This window comes from Scyliorhinus canicula, chromosome 1 (genome assembly GCF_902713615.1).
Source record: "Scyliorhinus canicula chromosome 1, sScyCan1.1, whole genome shotgun sequence".
NCBI classification, from domain to species: Eukaryota; Metazoa; Chordata; class Chondrichthyes; order Carcharhiniformes; family Scyliorhinidae; genus Scyliorhinus; species Scyliorhinus canicula.
This window is the reverse complement of record NC_052146.1, coordinates 144637127-144651179: the sequence shown is the minus strand read 5'-3', so window position 1 is coordinate 144651179 and position 14053 is coordinate 144637127. Positions and strand designations below refer to the sequence as shown.

General features: G+C 46.1%; 1 protein-coding gene across 1 annotated transcript in view; it reads left to right on the top strand.

Moving 5' to 3' along the window:
* Nucleotides 1–14053, top strand: part of csmd2 (CUB and Sushi multiple domains 2) — a 2254685-nt gene that overhangs the window by 212092 nt on the left and 2028540 nt on the right. The window lies entirely within an intron of this gene.

Sequence of the window (14053 nt, the reverse complement as noted above, 5' to 3'; positions counted from 1 at the left end):
CACTGCACCCTGGCACCAGGAGGCATTATCAGGGGGCAGTACCGGGGGAGGGGGGGGGGGGGGGGGGGGAACCATCAGGGTACTCCATCGGGGAGGGGTTCCTCTTATCGGTGGGGGGGGGGGTTCCCCTCATGCATGTGTGAAGAGTGGGGGTTCCTGTGGGAAGGGTGTCACCAGTGTCTGTTGGGAGGGGGAGGGATTTTCTTTGTTTTAAATTGGAGATCGGGGCACCTTTTAAAAACAATCTTGGGATTCCGGGCAGCCGGCCTTTTATGCCCCGCCTGCACAGAGTGCTGGATTACCCAGTGGAAAACCTGGCTATACCGCCTGCCAGAGAATGGAAAATACCACCCTATATATTCACACAATCATGTTGGTGTGTTGCATATTGTAGATCAGAATTGACATCATCCTCGAAATGTTTGTGTGTGTATGTTTTGTGCTACATTAGCAATTGTTACCCGGGGGGGGGGGGGGGGGGGGGGGGGGGGGGGGGATCATATTGCCAATGGCCAAAATAAGTCATGCTAGTGTCATGAAAATTCAGAAGCAACAAAAGCTTGATACCAGATTGGCTCCAGCAGAACTGAAGAAAAAAAGACTCTTAAAATTACACATAAAAGGCCAAACTGGCGAGGATAGATCACCACAGCAACACAAATGAGTCGAGGCCAGCTGGAGATTATTTTGAACAGCTGCAGCAGGTTGTGGAAGTGTCAATGAATTTTGGATTGCATTTTGTAGAAACGTGTTGTTGACAAGTCACTGTTTCAGAGGTCTGACCTTGTGTTTGAAAGGACTTTTAAAAGCGATGGACTATTGGCTCCACCATCAATGCACCAGCATGAAATGAAAAAATTAAATGAAAATCGTTTATTGTCACAAGTAGACTTCAAATGAAGTTACTGTGAAAAGCCCCTAGTCGCCACATTCTGGCGCCTGTTCGGGGAGGCTGGAACAGGAATTGAATCCGCGCTGTTGCCCTTGTTCTGCATTACAAGCCAGCTGTTTAGCCTACTGTGCTAAACCAGCCCCTCAACTATATCGATCCAAATACGTCCCAACAATTTTGAACCAGCCACTGGGTAGAACTTTTGTTCTGGAGTTCGGGCTGAATTCTCAGCGGCGTGAAGAAAACGGGATTGGCGCCGATCTGTTTCTGACCCATAGTCTTCCAAAAGGATCAACTAAAATTAATATCAAAGAGAAATTAATGAATGACTTGGATCAAAGACCTGAGGGGAATTGCCAGGTGCTGCTTCCTCTGCCTGAGCCAACTGGTATATTGCCCAGGTTATTGCTAAAACACTGATTTTTGTCACTATCTCTGCTCCTTAGTTTCCAGACAGGGATCTCTCTTCTGGGGGCTTCCTAACAGGTATCTCTTGTCAGGGGGGCTTTCTGACAGGGGAGTCTGACAGGGGCTCTTTTCTGGGGGTTCTGCAGGGGTATCTCCTTATTTTGAGGCGGCATCTCTTTATTTAGGAAGTGTCCATGGGTGTCTCTTTATTTCGTAGATCTCCGGGGAGGTGGGGGGAGAGGTGGCCTGGCTCACTTCCATACTGGGAAGGAGGGGGTACCCAGAATATCTGGGGCTGGGTTGCTAAATTATTTTGGAGGGGGATGCTGAATTGCAATGTGTGACGGGGGGGGGGGGGGGGGGGTCTGGTGGCCAGCCGTGTAACCTCACTCTTGGCCGCCCACTCAAAATGGTGGCCTGGTAGTGGATTCCCACAGCAATTCTTCGGAATGCATGAATTTGCATGGTGAAGGATTAGGAATCATTTCCTAATTTGCGCTCCCAGCTCCAGCGGGAGAACATAGGGCGGGATTCTCTGACCCGCCACACCAGTTTTCTGGTGCGGTACATCCTCGCCGGCAGCGGGATTCTCCATCTGCCAGCCGGCCAATGGGGTTTCCCATTGTGGCCAGCCGCACGCTGTTGGGAAATTCCCAGGCGTGGATGCTCTGCCGGCGCAACGGAGAATCCCTCCCATAGTCTTCCAAAAGGAGAATTTTGCCCTTAGTCTAAGGAAGACATTAGATTTCAAAATAATCTGTTGGAAATTCCGAAAGTTGTGTGTTGTTAAGTCACTTCTAATTCATGCATAAACCCAGGGTATTGTTTAAATGTTATCATGAACCATGCCGATGTTATCTGTGAGGGTAACACAACTTGGAAAACTGGTTCGTGAGGGTATATAGTTTTGTTTTTGGAATGGCATGAGGAGACAAATGAAATCCCTGTGAGGATAAATAGCCTAGTCTTCGTATAACAATTATTAAAGACCATTTAATAAATTAAAGAAAATACAAATGCACCCCAACTGGACCACACTACTATATGATAATCAAGTATATGAACAACTTGGCACACAAAGTTTATGCAGAACTGCCTTGTTCCAAATGTACCCCTTGTTCCAAAATATATCTACGATCCCTAACCTTCTTCGGACTTCCCCTTTTCCCCGAACAACATCCAAATTAAATAAATCTATAAATTAAATCCAGTTTATAATTACCACACAACATAGGGTTAATTATCGAGTCTGGAAAACATCTTTTCCTGGTACAATGAAGCAGTTTAAATTCTCTTTACGCAGGTTTCTGCACTGCCTTGGCTTTAAGATTTAGAGGCTGTTAAATGTAAAACTGTCCCTCTCAGCTGTTAGCTGTAAAAGCTGGCCTCCAAGCTGATAGATGGAAACTGACCATTCTGCTTCTGAGGCTGCTAGATGTAAACTCGATGTACTAATATCGTTGCTGGGAAAGATGTATCTCATCCTGTCTTTTGAATGCTAGCCACTGCTGCCGCTAGGCAGATTTCTACCTGTTGTTGGTCATATTATATCCTATCGTATCTTGTTAAATTTGTGTTACTACTGTGATTAGCAAATTCATGAAAATGTATTTATAATGATGGTTTCTTTATAAAGTTATTATCATAGATTATCACAGAATTTACAGTGCAGAAGGAGGCCATTCGGCCCATCGAGTCTGCACCGGCTCTTGGGAAGAGCACCCTACCCAAGGTCAACACCTCCACCCTATCCCCATAACCCAGTAGCCCACCCAACACCAAGGGCAATTTTGGACACTAAGGACAATTTATCATGGCCAATCCACCTAACCTGCACATCTTTGAACAGTGGGAGGAAACCAGAGCTCCCGGAGGAAACCCACGCACACACGGGGAGGATGTGCAGACTCCGCACAGACAGTGACCCAAGCTGAAATCGAACCTTGGACCCTGGAGCTGTGAAGCAATTGTGCTATCCACAATGCTACTGTGCTGCCCCATGGCTTGGACCTGCTTTACTTTTAGTTAAGGCACCTATTAAATTACAAGTAAGACTAAATCATATGGAAAAGAAAAGGCAATTCCCTCAAATTCAAATGTAAAATCGATGTGCCTTAGAATGAGTAAGGAATACTTCATTTTAACTGACATCTGATAAATGTGTAAAAGACTGCTATAATATAATCAACTGCTGTAATTTGTGTAATTTGCTTTACAAAATAGTACCTTGTAATCATAGATTTTAAAAATTAAGTTGTATAATATGAGCAAGATGACATTGGACAAGTTAGAAAATGAATGTGCATTAATTTAACATCTTACACATTTTCAGCACATCTTAAAGTCCTTGGGCGGGATTCTCCATTAGCTGACGCCGAAATCGGGAAAGGCGATGGGGCCGAGAATCGTTTCCGACACCTAAATCGTGGCAGGTGCCGATTTGATGCCAAATCACAATGCTCCAGCACCTCAATGCATTCCGGAATGCACGTGCAGTAGACACGATTTGCATATCATTAGCTGGCCTGACCCAGAATTCTCTGGGGCCTCCGCGATTCTCCACCTCCGATGGGCCGAGTTCCCTACGACGTAGTTCACTTGTGCTTTTAAAACCCATGAAAGCAACATTGCGGCTGCTGAGGGAGAGAGGAGGTACGGAAGGTGCCCAACATCAACATCGCTCTAGTTTTCTGACAGTTGTGCCACTGGCCGGGGGGGTGGGGCTTCTGCCAGAGCAGGGGGGAACAGTGGGAGGTGGCCAGGAGGTGGGTTGTGCGGTCGGGGTGGGCGGGCACTGAACACCATTGCTATAGCCGGCAAGGCAGCCATGCAGCTGTGCACATTGCCAACAGCCCACTTTGAATTTAGTGCCAAGGGTCATATAGGGTCATCCCTGCAGGGCACCCCGCTGGGTGCCCTCAAGCTCCAGCTGACCCACCAGCAGGATGGGCATGCTCCAGAGCAACCAGTACCATCTTGTTGGCTGGAATGAGTGTGTGTGGGGATTGTAATGTGGATAAGCGGCTGCAGCTTGTCAGCTCTCAAGTGTCAATCAAGGACCAGGCGTATCCCGCACCATTTGTCATTGGAATTGATTGTGTTCCACATGGCACCGGTGTTAGTCCCTTAATTGTTGCGGAATCGGTCCAGGTGTGGGACGTCATAAATGTCCACGGATTCTGCGTTGGCGTCAACACCGTCTCAGAAACGGAGAATACCGCCCCTTTACTTTAACGTGTTGTTTATAGGCAAACTATCTTCTTTTCATTCAGGTCACATCCTCAATCACTCAAGGGTCACCAAAACACATTTTATGCCATGACTTTATTATGTGAGTGAGTGAGGAGGAATGTTTCATATCTACCTCAGCCAAAATGGGAATCGAACCCCAGGCTTGGCATTCGGCTGAACCATCCATTATCCACATAACCAACTGAGCTAAGTGGCCTCTCACAAGTTATCACAAGGTTGGCCACATCTGGAGTATTGTGTGCAGTTCTGGTCGCCTCATTTTAGGAAGGATGTGGAAGCTTTGGAAAAGGTGCAGAGGAGATTTACCAGGATGTTGCCTGGAATGGAGAGTAGGTCATACGAGGAAAGGTTGAGGGTGCTAGGCCTTTTCTCATTAGAACAGCGAAGGATGAGGGGCGACTTGATAGAGGTTTATAAGATGAGTAGGGGAATAGATAGAGTAGACAGTCAGAGACTTTTTCCCCGGATGGAACACACCATTACAAGGGGACATAAATTTAAGATAAATGGTGGAAGATATAGAGGGGATGTCAGAGGTAGGTTCTTTACCCAGAGAGTAGTGGGGGCATGGAATGCACTGCCTGTGGAAGTAGTTGAGTCGGAAACGTTAAGGACCTTCAAGCGGCTATTGGATAGGTACATGGATTAGGGTAGAATAATGGAGTGTAGGTTAACTTCTTAAGGGCAGCACGGTAGCATTGTGGATAGCACAATTGCTTCACAGCTCCAGGGTCCCAAGTTCGATTTCGACTTGGGTCACTGTCTGTGTGGAGTCTGCACATCCTCCCCGTGACTGTGTGGGTTTCCTCCGGGTACTCCGGTTTCCTCCCACAGTCCAAAGATGTGCAGGTTGGGTGGATTGGCCGTGAAAAATTGTCCAAAATTCTATGATTAACCTGGGACAAAAGTTCGGCGCAACATCGTGGGCTGAAGGGCCTGTTCTGTGCTGTATTTCTCTATCTCTATCTTAGCAGGAAATTTGTACATGGGATAAATATATCAAGAATACATTCCAAAATATGACATGATCGTAATTTTCTGTCCGTTCACGTCGGTGCTTTTCCCATCCCACTGCCTTGAAGGGTGCTTTGGCTGAGGGCCAAATTCTCCATCCTCGCTGGCTGCAGTTGTGAATGCGAGTCTAATTCACTTGTCTCTCAGTCCGGAAGAAACGATCTCGAACACGTCCGTACTTTAGAATATTCTTTATTGCGATCGGGGCCGCTCTCTAGGTATTCCAAAGAACCACCTCTCTGAGAGTGCCAAAGTCTTGCTCAAAGCACCTTTCTTTTATGTGTTTTTTTAAGGGGTTGTCTCTTACATTCACTTGAGCTTGCCCCAATACAGATTACAGCTTGTTTTTACCAAATGTTTAGTACATGACATGATTAATTTGTTATTGTCATATTTTCAATACATAATCTTACAGACATTGAGGTAAACATTTTGCGGTTGTCTAGTGGCACAAAAGCGTATAGCAATTTTAGCAAAACACCAGGTGCCCAGCCATGATTTATCAATGGCTCTTACATTGGTTATTACAATAATTCCAATACATGATTTTACAAACCTTGAGGTTATCTATTGGCATATGATAATGTAGCAGCTTTAGCCTAATTAGTAGCTTAATTGGTAAATGGTAGCTATAATTGCAAGCGGCCTCCATATTTCATATCTCATCATCCGGCCATTCACCTTATTTCTCAAGGCTGTGTGGCTTATAGTCACACTCCCTTATTTTGAACATCCTGCAATGGCTTCAATAACATATTCTTACATATTCGTTTAATTTGTGATGTCCCACCTGGCTCTTTCTGTTTCTGGCTATTAACCCTTGCTTCACATCCTCACTTCCCTGCTTCACATTCTCACAGTGACGGGGAAGACTTGAATCAGTAAATCCCAGCCCTTATATACTCATGTAAATGTCAAATTTCTGAAACTCATTTTTAGGCAAATGTTTAAAGCATCGACTTTCACAAGGATAACGTTTTTGAGGGGCTTACTTTCAATGGCCGTAGTTCGTTGTTCACATAGTCAACAGAGAACAGTGTTGGGATTTCAGTCTCAGTTTCAGACACTGGTGGCTTGCAAGTAAGTGGATTGGAGCAAGAAAGAAGCCTAAAGAGGTAAGTTTTTAATAGGACTCTTTATGACACCTCTGTCAGCTGAGTTCCATTTCTGCGAAAGTTGGATATGCTTCTGGCTCACACACACTCTGCACACTGATGCTGCAGTTTGCCCCAATCTTCCCTCCATCATTTCAAGAGAACCTAAACTTTCACTAAAGTTTCCAGATATCTCAGTGGGCAAATTGCACTCTGATGCAGCACAGATGCAGAAATTTCAGAACACTCCTGCTTAACATCTTGGTCCCGGTTGTGTTACTTTGAACACAAGGTGGGGCAGTGAGCTGAGTCAGGGTTGAGTGCCCTCAGAAGGTCTGAGGTTGACTTTTCCGTGAAGTTGACTATTACTCGAGTAGAAATGCTAATACACATTGTGCACATCCAAAACGTTTTACAGTATTGCTGGAGATGAGGAAGGTCCTTCATTCAGAGGTGATCATAGATTCCCAACAGTGCAGAAGGAGGCCATCCAGTCCATCCTCTGAAAGAACACCTTACCTAGGATTAATCCCCCGCCCTATCCCCATCACCTTGCCTAATCTTTGGACTCTAAGGGGCAATTTAGTATGGTCAGTACACCTAACCCGCACATCTTTGGGCTGTGGGAGGAACACCCGGAGCACCTGAAGGGAATCCATGCAGACACGGGGAGAATGTGCAAGCTCCACACAGAGAGTCACCAGAGGTTAGAATCAAACTCGGGTCCCCGGCGCTGTGAGGCAGCAGTGTTAACCACTGTGCCACCATGTTGCCCATGTAACAGACAATGACTTCATTGTTTTAGGGTTTTTGGTTCCTCTGGTGTATTTGGTAATCATTCCACACATTGATCACACTTCCTTGATATAAATTCTTAATGAACCTTTCTCCGGTTTGAAGCTGTGTCCTTTGTTCTATTCCCACATTTTAATTTATAATATTCATTGTGAAACTTAATTAAAAGTGCTTTGAAAGTCAAAGTACTTCATACAATAGGACATAGCACGATTTAATTGGGTTGGCAATTCTCGTTCTGAATGTATACAAACTGCTGTTAATTAAACGGTTATTGCACTGGTGATTCTCAGGTTTACCCCTGATAACCAATTTCATTATTTTACATGGAATGGGGAATTGGTGTAAAGGTATTTACTCTACAAACACATCCAATGAACACTGTTTCTTCGCTCTGCATAAAAAAAAACAAATTCTATGTACACTTATAATTGCACATATATTTATGATGATAAGAACAAAATACTGCAAATGGTCAAAATCTGAATGAAAACCAGAATTTCTAGAAATACCCAACAGGTCAGGCAGTATCTGTGGAGAAAGAAACAGAGACTTGGATTTTCGTCCGCAGATAAAGTGTGCAGAGTCGTAAGAATTCATGAACCAAACCTTTTTAAAAAATGGTTGTCTGGACTACAGATTTTTAGTCTGGGGCAGGGGAGGGGTGGCGTGGCAGGAGGTGGGGGGGGGGGGGGGGGGGCACCGATATTGGAAGCTGTGGTAGGAGAGCCAGAGGTACTGAGGATGCCAGGTGTGGAGATGTGCCTCCTCACCTCCACAAAGGGCATAACCCAGTTGAGGTCAGCATTTTCTGCATTTATCAGCTCTCAAAGGGGAGAGCAGCCTATAGATTTTGGGGCTGTGGCAACATTTATATTTGTTGGCTGCAAAGAAGAATCATAAATAACGACACTGCTTATGGATGAACTGATCTGCACCCATCAAATTTCAAAGAACGAGGGTGAGGTTGATGAAGGAAACAGTGCAATTGACTGAGTAAACTTGGGATGTTGTAGTCTCCTGTTAGCTAACTGATGATTGAAATTATGCTATTGTCACCATAAAAGTAGAGTTGAGAAAAAAGTTCACATTCTTGTGAAGGGGCTACGACATCACCCTATATACTTTCTATAACTTGTATACAGGTGCTCATGGCTAGTTATGAAAATTTAAAGACTGGACAAAGACCTTTCAGAATGGCTGACCCCTGAACTAAAGGAGTTGTCTTGCACTCTCAAAGAAACTTGCATTCATGACCTCTGAAGGGCCATTCACAACATATTGTGGGCTGCATAGACAAAATTCAAAGATAGTTAGACATGCATTTCATAATCCACACTGGCCACCAGAGTTTACTCGTCTGCTCGGGAAAAGGGCCTCACAACCTTCTTTTCAATTCTCAGTGGCTGGGATATTTAATCATCTCAGTGATCCTGACGAGTGATTCACACCTTTTCTCACAGACAATGTGGACAGATCGGAGTTATGTGACATGGACTTCGAGCCCGGTTATATTGTTTTGCATTCCTGTAAACTCAGTCTGCTGTTTACCATCTTATAAACTATTTCACAGAAGAGGGGCTCTTCGCAGATTGCACTGTTTCTCCTGGACATTCTGCACGATTGCCTATACAACTGATTTACCGCTGTATTCCTACATCACGTGTGAAATCAATGCCACTGGAAAAGTGAAATAACCAGCATCGGATTTCAACACTCTGACTTCTGTGAAGAAATAATTAATTGGACTTTGACTCGGGTCTCTGGGGCCCATGCGAACACCATTGCTTTTCTTTGTGGTCTCCACACTGTAAATCATGTTTTCTCTATCCTTTGACAATACAAATGCAAAGGGGCAATGTTGAGAACCCACCCCCTCCCCCAACATTTTGTGTGTGTGCAAATAAACTAAACTAACCCTTTAAGTTCATCCTATCTCAAGTTTGCTGTGGGGTTACCAAAATAAATTGATCACACCAAAACTAAGGGTTTGGAAAATATGCCATGACTTATATAGGGGGAAGCAAATCAACTTACCAGTCAGTTTGCAGTTAGAGGAGAAATTAATGCTGTTTATATTGCCCCCATTCTGTCTCTATCATGCTACTCATGGTCTTTCAGTAACTGAAGCAGAGCATGCAGAGTTTCTGTAAACAAGAGCGCAAGCAGTCTGTCCAATGTTCGGAATTATCAAAAATCTCATGAAGCAGATGACAAAAAAATTCAAACCTCAGGGAATTCAGCCTACAGTCCCTGTATATCCTTTACCCGACAGTTTTGTTTGTTGCTTCTGAAGCTTTTAGAATTCATAATAGTTGCAGGGAGCTTGGAGAAGGAACAAGTGGGAAGCATACCATAATGCATTAATATGGATTAATAAGTATATTTATCCCTTTTGTGACATGAGGTATTAGCAGGCGCTGCAATAGCAAAGTTGCTAAAGGTTATTTTGCAGTTATTTGATGCAGGAACAAAGGGAAGATTTGTTGTTCCTGAATGTGAGCCAAAATAGCCATATCAAAATTAATGGTTTCTGCCATGATTATATTCAGAGTCAATTAAAAAAAAGTTACTCTTTCCACAGTGCACAAGCTTCTCTTAGGTCTGGTATACTGCGCCAGTTAGTCACATACACTTTTCTTTGGATTGTTACAATTCCTGCAGAGACTGATAATTATTAAAAATTGATTTCACATTTAAAGATTTTTACTGGATTTTAAAGCAACAGAAACTCTATCTTACTTTGGAGGCAACTAATACACCAAACTACAGAAAAGGTATTCCCAATTAACTTCTTTGTGATCAGCAGGGTGGCGCAGTGGGTTAGCACTGCTGCCTCATGGCGCCAAGGTCCCATGTTCGATTCCAGCTCTTCGTCGCTGTCCATGTGGAGTTCACACATTCTCCCCATGTTTGCGTGGGCTTCACCCGCACAACCCAAAAAGATGTGCAGGGTAGGTGAATTGGCCATGCTAAATTGACCTTTAATTGGAAAAAATGAATTGGGCACTCTAAATGTATTAAAAAAAACTTCTTAACCCAACTGAAAACTCTACACATGGGCGGGATTCTCTCAGCCCACGCTGGGCCGGAAAATCGCTGCGACCATCGCGAATTGCGACGACGGGACGCGATTCTCCAGAGAGCGGAGAATAAGCATCATTGGCGCCGGCACGGTCGGTGTGGCGCCGGTCGGGGGCCGCCCTACAGGTGGGCTGGCTTCTCGGGCTGGGGGTCTCCTTTGTTCCGTGCCAGCCTCTGTGGCCCTATGCCATGTTGCGTCGGGGCCGGCGCGGAAAAGGGAGACTCTGCGCATGCACGGAAATCGCGCCGGGCCCACTGCGCATTGGCGCTGGTGCCACTATGCATGCGCGGACCCCGCGGCGCCCATCTGACACTGGGATCAGCAGCTGAAGCAGCAGGGGTCGCTCTAGTGCCATGCTGGCCCCCTGTAGGGGTCAGAATTGCTGCTCCTGAGGCCATGTTGACGCCGTCGGGAATCCCGCCCCATGCATTATACCATTCTTGCTACTGAAATGTAATCATGTGCAAAGGTCAAAGATCCTCCCGGCATTAACAGGATCTCTTCTCCGAACCCACCAGGATGAATTTTCCAATGTCCTTTTAAGCAATGTCTCCTTCGCTCAACTCTTTGAGTATAATCAAACAGGCTCAATGGGCTGAATGGCCTACTCCTGTTCCTATGTTCAAACAGACTGCTATCGGCGTGGTACTCTTTGGTGATTTTATGCTCTTTAAATCTTCATAATGCTTGTTTCATCGAACAGGGGAAATGTCCACACCAGCAATTTATTGGTGATTAACCCAAATGTACTTGTCTTTTTTCCCTGTCTTTCATAGCAGCACCTGTTTTCGATCTACTTCCCGAACTCCTTCTTTCTGATTGTGCATGAGAGTCTGTGCCTTTATTACTAGGGGAAGCAGTAGCATAGTGGTATTGGGTGGGATTCTCCACAAGGCCCGACGCCGTCGTGAAACCCAGAGAGGTTCACGACGGCGTCGGAGGCTGCTCCTGGCCCCCTATTCTCCCCCCCCCCCTCCCCCCGGGGGGGTTAGGAGGGCCATGCCGTGAATCTCAGCCGTGGGGCCTTGTCGCTGGCGTCAAGGCCCGGCGCGCCGAGAATGACGCGGCCGGCGCGCCTAATGACGTCAGCCATGCATGCGCAGGTTGGCCGGCTCCAACCCGCGCATGCGCGGCTGACGTCATGACGGCTGACGGCTGAAACCCGCGCATGCGCGGTTCCCGTCTTCCCCTCCGCTGCCCCGCAAGACTTGGCGGCCTGATTTTGCTGGGCGGCGGAGGGGAAAGAGTGCGCCCCGTTGAGACACCGGCCCGACGATCGGTGGGCACTGATTGCGGGCCAGTCCCCTCCCGAGCTCACTCCCCTCTCCGCCCCCCACAAGCCACAAAACAGCTGCAGGTGCCATGATCATGCCGGCAGCGACCATGTGTGTTTGCCGCCGGCGTGAATAAGTCGGGAACGGCCGGCCGCTCGGCCCAGCCGGGTCGGAGAATCGCGGGTCACCGTGAAAAACGGCGGCCCGCGATTGTTCAAGCGGCATGTCGCAAAATGCGACACGCATTTTGGGGGGGGGGTGGGAGAATCGTGGAGGGTGCCAGAGCGGCCCTCCCGCGATTCTCCCACTTGGCGTGGGAGCGGAAAATCGCGCCCATTATCTCTGGCCTGATATTTTAGATAATCCAAAGACCCAGGCTAATGCTCTGGGGACCCCGGTTTGAATCCCACCACAACAAATGGTGAAATTTGAATTCAAAACCAAATAAATCTGGGATTGAAAGTCTACTAATAACCATGACACAGTTATCAAATGTCATAAAAACCCATCTCGTTCACCAATGTCTTTTAAGGAAGGAAATCCGCTGCCCCTCGCGGTCTGGTGTGGTCTGCATGTGCTTCCAGACATGCAGCAATCTGACTGACTCTAAAAAAATACTTAAGGGAAATTAGAGATGGGCAATAAATGCTGGCCTACAGGTCAAAGGTCATAATTGTTTACCTTATAGATAATTACTCATGTTCCTGACATCCAATTTAATTGGTGGACATTGGATTCAGTATCTCACAGGAATATAGGAATTAGGAGCAGAAGACAATTTAGTTCTTCGAGCCTGCTCCGCCATTCAATCAGATCTTGCCCGATCCCTTCCTGGTCTCAAATCCACCTTCTCACATCTTCCTTGTATCCCTTTAACCCATTTTTATTAGAAATATATCTAACTTCTTCTTGAAACCATTTAATGTCACCAATTCCACCGCACTATGAGGTAGTGAGTTCCACAAATTCTCCACCCTCTGCGAGAAGTAGTTTCTCCTTATTTCAGTTCTAAATTGACTGCCCCTCAACCTATATTTTTTTTTAGAACAGTACAGCACAGAACAGGCCCTTCGGCCCTCGATGTTGTGCCGAGCAATGATCACCCTACTCAAATCCACGTATCCACCCTATACCCGTAACCCAACAACCCCCCCCCCCCCCCCTTAACCTTACTATTAGGACACTACAGGCAATTTAGCATGGCCAATCCACCTAACCCGCACATCTTTAGACTGTGGGAGGAAACCGGAGCACCCGGAGGAAACCCACGCACACACAGGGAAGACGTGCAGACTCCACACAGACAGTGACCCAGCCGGGAATCGAACCTGGGACCCTGGAGCTGTGAAGCATTGATGCTGACCACAATGCTACCATGCTGCCCCTCAATGGCAGTCATATCCATGACCTTTAGATCTAAATTGCCCCACAGGGGGAAACATTTGGTCCAAATTTACTTTATCAATCCCTTTTAGTATTTTATATACCTTGATCAGATCCCCTCTCATCCTTCTAAACTCCAGTGAGTATAAGCCCACACGATTTAATCTCTCGTCATACGTCAATTCTTTCATCCCCGGTAGATGGTGGTATTGTCTGAACTAGTAAACCAGAGACCCAGAATAATGCTCTGGGATCCAGGTTCAAATCCCACCACTGAAGATGGTGAAATTTGAATGCAATAAAAAAAATCTGGAATTATGATGACCATGAAACCATTGTCAATTGTCATAAAAGCCCATCTCTTTCACTATGGCCTTCAGAGAAGGATATCTGCCATCCAAACCTAGTCACACCTATGTGTGACTTCAGATCCACAGCAATGTCGTTGACTCTTAACTGCCCCTTCAAGGGCAAGTGGGGATGGGCAAGAAATGTTCCAGATGGTGCCGCCCACATCCCATGAACAAATAAAAAGAATCAATCTGGTGAACCTCCTCTAACTGCCTCCAATGCCCCCACATCCTTCCTCTCAACAGTTTCTTCACATACTTTTTGAGATACTGTGAAGAAACTCAAATACAGTACTTACCTTTGTTTGAGTTCGAAGGTTGGGAAAATCGGTTCCCGACAAACTTCAGGCCTTCTGCACATGCGCAAGTCAGGAAATGGCTGCACAGGTGCAGTTTGGTGGTTTTGGATCTTTAAGCTGAATCGCGGCCTTGAGAACCGGTGCAGGGAAAAGAAAGAAAACCGCAGAAAGTAGCAGGTCAGATGGCTTGGGAAGGTAAGCCATTGT